General features: G+C 40.1%; 1 pseudogene; it reads right to left on the reverse strand.

Moving 5' to 3' along the window:
* Positions 1-342: 342 nt before the first annotated feature.
* Positions 343-2467, reverse strand: LOC136877106 (uncharacterized; annotated as a pseudogene).
* Between the last annotated feature and the right edge of the window lie 4555 nt (positions 2468-7022).

Raw genomic sequence — 7022 nt, forward strand, 5'->3', positions numbered from 1 at the left:
GTTTATGACTACTTAAGAATGACAAAAAATACCTTTGACATGCTCTTGGGGAAGTTGGAAAATCATCTTGGTGGACCTGGTACTAACTACAGACAGAAGATATCGCCCGAACAGCGGCTAGTTTTAACAGTGAGGTACGTAAAATAATAATAATAATAATAATAATAATAATAATAATAATAATAATAATAATAATGAAAAGTGGATTCACAGCGTAGATGTTAAAAACAAATTATATTATTATAGTTATTATTGAAGGAGATACAAGAGATACAGAAATAATCCACAGCACTTAACACTTTACTTAAGCAGATAGCAAAGTAGCACAGAAAAAATAAAACTTTAAGGCAAAGAATCTTGATGAGTAAATAATGAACATATGGGTTGATTAGATGCTTCAGGTGGTACTATAAAACTCATTTCAACTGAAGTATTCTGTCCTTCGTTATCTTCAATCTCATTGACAACAAGTTCATGTATCTTAAGTCTCAAACGACGTTTTCGCCACAGAGGCAGTGTTCTGATGTCCGGCAACAAACTCTTAAGAAATAGCAAATCAGCATCTTCTTCCCGTTCCGATTCTTTAAATAAAAAATCCAATTTTCTTTTTTCAACAGCCAGTATTTCTTCTTCTTGTGTTTTCTTTTGTTTTTTTAACACGCGAAGACGAACATGAAGAGTTGCTTCGTGGTGTGGACTCTTCACTTTGTGGTAACGGTGACTGTATTATTTCATGTTCAGTAGAGTCTTTGAATATTCCTTCCTGGCTTCTGTCAGGTTCAGATCCTTCTTGTAGACTTGATTCGACCTTGTCAGAAGTCGAAACATCTTTAATGAATAGCATTGCGTCAAAATATTGCCACGATGACCCCTTAGGTGCATCATCGGCTCCTGCTCCAGATCTCGGATGATTCAGTTTCTTACACTCACGTTGGAAGTAATCCCTCAGATATTTCCATTTGGCTTTCATGGTTTTAACTGAAATATAAACAAAAAATAGACCTGAATGAGAAAACAAGTAGTTTGTACTGGCTTCTCAAAATATACAGTATTTATGAAAGAAGTGACTTACAGATTTAACTAACTTTCTTATTTATTACAAAGATTTTACACAACTATTTATAATTAAATGAACCTATTTGCTATTTCTTTCAGATATCTTGCAACTGGAGAGTCATTTCATTCTTTGGCGCTTCACTTTCGATTGGGTGTGTCGACAGTTTCTCAAATTATTAAACAGACTTGCATAGTAATATGGAATGTTCTACGGGCGACATACCTCCCAGCCCCTACAACTGAAATGTGGCGACAAGTGGCAGAAAAGTATTGGGAGAAATGGAATTTTCCCAATTGTCTAGGAGCGCTGGACGGCAAACACATTGAAATTAAATGTCCGGCCAAATCCGGCTCTTTATATTATAATTATAAACAGTACCTTTCAATATTGTTACAAGCTCTTGTTGATGCTGATTGCAAGTTGTTGGCTGTTGATATTGGGGCAGTTGGACGTCAAAGTGATGGAGAAAATTTTAGAACTACCTCTTTATACAAATTATTGGAAAATAACACACTAAATGTTCCACCAGCACGAGAACTACCACAAACACAGGATATAGCTCCTTTTGTCATTGTTGGTGATGAAGCATACCCACTTCTGCAGTACTTGATGAGACCATATCCCAAAAGAATTTTAGACAATCGGAAACGAATTTATAATTATCGACTCTCAAGGGCAAGGAGAAGTGTAGAATGTGCCTTTGGTATTATGTGCAGTAAGTGGCGGATTTTACTGAAAGCAATAGAAACTGATGTTTCCAATGCAAGTATTATTGTGAAAGCTATTTGCGTCCTTCACAACTTTATTTTAATCCACGAACCTTTCCAGGCGGAAGATGATGAGAACCTGATTGCTCAGCTTGGTAATTCATAACGGACTAACACACCAACACAGTGTCGTTTCTCGGACAGGGCTAAAAACATCCGAGATACTTTCTGCGATTTCTTTAATGGCACTGGATCTGTAGCTTGGCAGAATAATTACATTTAGCATATACATGTCACTACCGTAACCAAAGTGGAGTAAATTTATGACAAATTTAATCGTTCATAAATATAAATATTTACTTCCAAGCCCACTACTAGCCTGCAGAGCGATATAATTCCTCATGTTACCACCTTCCGTTGGTAAAATTATAAACGATATGACAGAGTCTGGGACATTCTATGCACTCTGTCACAAAGTTACCCATCCTGTCACAATGTTAATCCCAGTATAAAGTGTCAGAATAGAAGTAATATTAATGTGTATATTTACTGTAGTAATGCAATAAAACTTACCATCTTTGCCAACTGTTGTAGATACTTCAGTCCACTTCTTTTGCAAAACAGTTACATTTTTATAGTTTTTGTGTCTTGGGTTCCATATTTCTTCTCTTTGAAACACTGCATGAATAATTTCTTCTTCCATACCTTCAGAACCAGCTAGGTAACGCTAAGCAATTAACCAACACTGCGCGTTGTCTGGCGCTTTGCTTAGCTGTAAGGTAGGCTTACTGCGCAGCGGAGCGAGCGTGGTATGAACATCTGGCCTAGAAACCAAGTACTGGTTATGCTTAGCGTGACGCTTAGCGTTGAGCAACACGCGACACACTATGCGAAGCGCGCCCGGTGTGCACGCGGCCTAAGCCTTTCATCTGCAATGAAGCACGACGCAGTTACTAAAGATGTTTTATATAAATTCACAGCCTGCTACTTTTCACGGATTTCTTTTGTTCAAAATCGCAGCTTGCTACTTGTTTGGGAACATCTCATTGAATGAAGTAGCAGTTGAGGTAGAACAGGTGACAAAAGCACAGTGATCATCGATGATGTGATTATCGATACATTTACCGGTCGAATTTCAAACACTGCATTCATTTCTATTCGTCCTGCACTGCATCTCGTATTACCAGCTACTATCGGAAGTCAAACAAATCTGATTTGACCGCAGAAAGCCAAACCAAGCGCGGATATTCAAAATCCATACAATAACGTTGTTCATCCATATAACCATAAAACACACTCAAAATCCATATGTTCTATGAAAAAACCGGAATACTTGGCAGGTATGCATGTGGTATCCTGTGGTACAAGCATTTGCTGCAACTGGTCCTCTAGATCATGTAAACTTCTAGGCTGCTGAAGCTGGTGCCCCAGTTCTCCCATACGTGAATGATGGACAATATTTTTGACATCAAACAGGAAAAGAAAGTGTGACAATATTGCAGAGGTATTCCTGTGATACCCTTGCAGCGTGCAGCTGATCATTATTCTGCTGGAAAATGGTTCTTGGAAGCCCTGACATGAAGGGCAACACATGCAGCTACAGGATGTCCTGCACATATTGTTGTGCTGGGTTTTTCACCAAAGACAACCCGGTTCCAGTCCATAGCAGCCCAGGTTTTTGTCATCACAATAAACGGAGATGACAACGAATGGATGTCAATTCGAGGACAAATAATGATTGCCATAAGACTAAGTTCCTTCAGCCAAGCAGCTGGAAATGATTAGGGCAGATGCAGGGGCCTGTAACAGTGCTGCTATATGTGCCCACATGGCAGACACTGTGACAGTTTGATCTGCTCGTGCTTGTCAGAGGATCAGATGATCCTCTCTCCTGGTGTTCAGTCGAAGGTGTCCAGAGTCCATATGTCATGTGTGCATGCTCTCATGCATCCAATGGTCTGCACATGCAATCAAAATCTGGTCAGAAATATCTAGGTTATGATCATCCAGCCTTGTGCATTCTAATAACACACCCTGATAATTGGGTGAAATCATGTTGATTGCATGACAGAGGCACGCGAAGTGGTCGACAACCTTTGCACAACTGGTAGCGGCATTCCGCTATGTACAAGTAGCCTCAGCGAGCACTTATATATGCTGTAGATGGCAGCATGTTCATGGTCTCTGATGGTAAGACTGTTCAACAAATCACGTCACTGCACTTATCATTTGACCATCATCTTGAGATGTAACTGCATGTCAAGGTTTGCAGCAAATCAATAACTCTTTCTTGGTGGGTAATTTTTCTGACAAGAGTATTTAGCAATCTTACAATTTATTTCAAAAATATCAATTGCGCATTCCATATAATACAGGGCATATTGCGATACTCTGGTGGAGAACAACTGTACTCTTCACGTATTCTAAAGTAAAGTGCTTTGACATACGTATTACAAATTATAGACACATACATTCCAAATTAAAAACATACATATACCAAACTGAAGTTCTTGAACAGTCTTTACCAGTATAATCAGTTGTACCAAAAGCATCTAAGTCCCTGAGGTACTATGTTTCAAATTTACCAACTTCACTAAATTTAAAATGTTAACTAGCGACAAAACACACTTTCTTCTGGTATTAATATGCATGTACAATGATAGGCTAGTATGAGAAGAGTGAGTGTATGTTACTATCCTCATTCCTGTCTATAATGTATACAGGATGTTTTGAAAAAATTCCAATATTCAGAGGAGCTACAATGCATCAAAACAAGAAATAAAAGTCCTACAAACACGGCCCCTCAAATAAAATATCTTCTGAGAAATGAGTGAATGCTTACCATCTCTTGAAGAGCAGCATATCTTCTATTGTAAGCTCTCTGGCAAGAAACTAATGAAGAAATAGAATATAGCCACGTGTCACTGGGCAAAAAATTAGTCACCCTAGCGCACAAGCACAGATAGATTGTTAAGCCTGTACAGATGGTGCAGTGAATGAGTCTGTGCTCAACCACACGTGCACTGCCTCTATGTGAGCATAAGGCAGTAGCGATCAGTGAGACATTGATGTTTCAAGTGGACAGTGTACGTTAACATGGGTAGATGTAAGAATGTGACAGTGGCAAAAAGGAGCAATCGTGTTTGGCTGTGCCCATGGCCATATGGCGCACAAAGTTGCTGGATTTGTTGGTGTTTCGCAGTGGAATGTTCAACGTGTCTACAAGCAGTGGTGTACTACAAGTGCCCATAAAATAAGACGTCAGAATTGTGGTTGGAAAAAGATCATGACTGAGAGGGACTGGAGATACATGACACGGCTTGTGAATCAAAATCGCTTCCAAAAATGACAGGAATTGCTGCAGTCAATGAAGGAAAGTCCATCCCAACCTGTCAGCAAGAGAACATTGTGATAGGAACTGCATGTAATGAACATTTGGAGTTGATCACTTGGACACATAGAGCTGTGCGTCTTCAATGGGCTAGAAATCATTGAATGTGGACAGTAGCTGACTGGCGGAACGTAATGTGGTTTGACAAATCACGTTTTTGCCTGTTTTCCAATGACGCACATTGTTGAGTGCACCGAAGGCCAAAAGAAGCATTTCATCCTGGACATGTACAAGATCAGGTTCAAGCCGGAGGTGGGCCTGTGATGTTTTGGGGCTGTTTTTTGTATCATGGATTGGGCTTGCTCACTGAGGTGACCACTAGCATGAAACAGCATGTTTATTTAAACATTCTGGATGATCAGGTGATGCCCTTCAGTCAACATCTGCATGATGAGTATAAGAGGGATGGACGCATATGTGACTGGTTTTATTAACACTCCCCTTACCCTATTACATCTTGATTGGGCTGCAAAATCACCTGACTTGAAACCGAATAAAAATCTGTGGGACGTTTGAACAGTGGGTAAAATGCCAACATCAGCATCCCTGCAATTTGGTGGAATTGCATGATCAAATCCTTTGCAAGTGGCTTAACCTGGATGGGACATACCTGCACAACTTTGTGGACTCAGTTCCTAAACAAATCCAGGTGGTTATCAAATCCAGAGGAGGAGTTACACAGTATTAAATGATACTTGTAATGACTTCTCCAGGGATGACTAATTTTTTGTCCGGTGAGCTTATTACAAGGGTTAATTTTTAACTAAGGTCAAATTGGCTACATATGTTGGCTGCCTGTCAAAATCCGCACATGCGCTGTCTCCTGGCATGCGTTGGGCATGACTTGACATCAGTTGCAATTGTAACATCATTGCGTATGGTTCAGTGTGGGCAGTTGAAATGTTTCAGATAATTGAGCATCCTGCCGAGTGTGAAATAAGGTCTGTGATTCAAGTTTTGACAAAAAAGGAACATGTCAGCTGTGGACATTAATTGCCAGGTGTCAGGTGTACGACCCAAATACAATGAGTGACAGCAAGGTGCGAAAAATGGGTGAGATTGTTCAAGGGTGGATGGGGCAGTATCCACGATAAACCACAATCAAGCCGATCTTCTGTAATCCCAATTCAAAAATCTATGTAGACCGGCGCTTCATAATTTCCACTTTATCACTGCTATTTCCAAAAGTTTCAAGGTCAGTGCTATACAAAATCGTTTATTGCAGTTCAGAAAACTGTGTGCGCGATGGGTTCCCAGACTGCTTATTGAGAAACACAAAATCAGGAGAATGGCTTGTGCCTTGACCTTTGGACCATATTGTCAAAGGGTACGAAACATGGGTTTCACAGTTTATTCCTGAATCGAAGCAGCAATCAATGGAATCGCGACACATGTCATCTCCATTCAAAGTGAAAGCCAAACACACAATGTCAACGTTCAAGATATGGCCACTGTGTTTTGGGACAGCCACGGTGTCCTGTTCATCAAATTCATGCCATAAGGGACAATAAACTCATCTGCATACTGCATGACCTTGAAACAGTTTTAGCATGCTGTACAGAATAAGCGATGTGGCCTATTGTCATCTGGAATTTTGCTGTTGCATGATAATGCACGACCTCATTCTGCTGCTCAAACTCAAGAGTTAATCTGATCTTTTGGATGGGAGCAAACAGACCACCCACCATACAGCCCAGACTTGCGCTGAGCAATTATCACCTGTTCCATTACCTGAAGCAGTTCCTCGCTGGTCAGCAGTTTGGCACCAATGAAGAAGTGAAAACAGCTACAGGCGGCAGAGTTCTATAATGAGGAGAGACAAAAATTGGTGGAACACTATGATAAATGTTTAAACAAACATGGTAAC

Source organism: Anabrus simplex, chromosome 7 (genome assembly GCF_040414725.1).
Source record: "Anabrus simplex isolate iqAnaSimp1 chromosome 7, ASM4041472v1, whole genome shotgun sequence".
In the NCBI taxonomy this organism is placed as follows: Eukaryota; Metazoa; Arthropoda; class Insecta; order Orthoptera; family Tettigoniidae; genus Anabrus; species Anabrus simplex.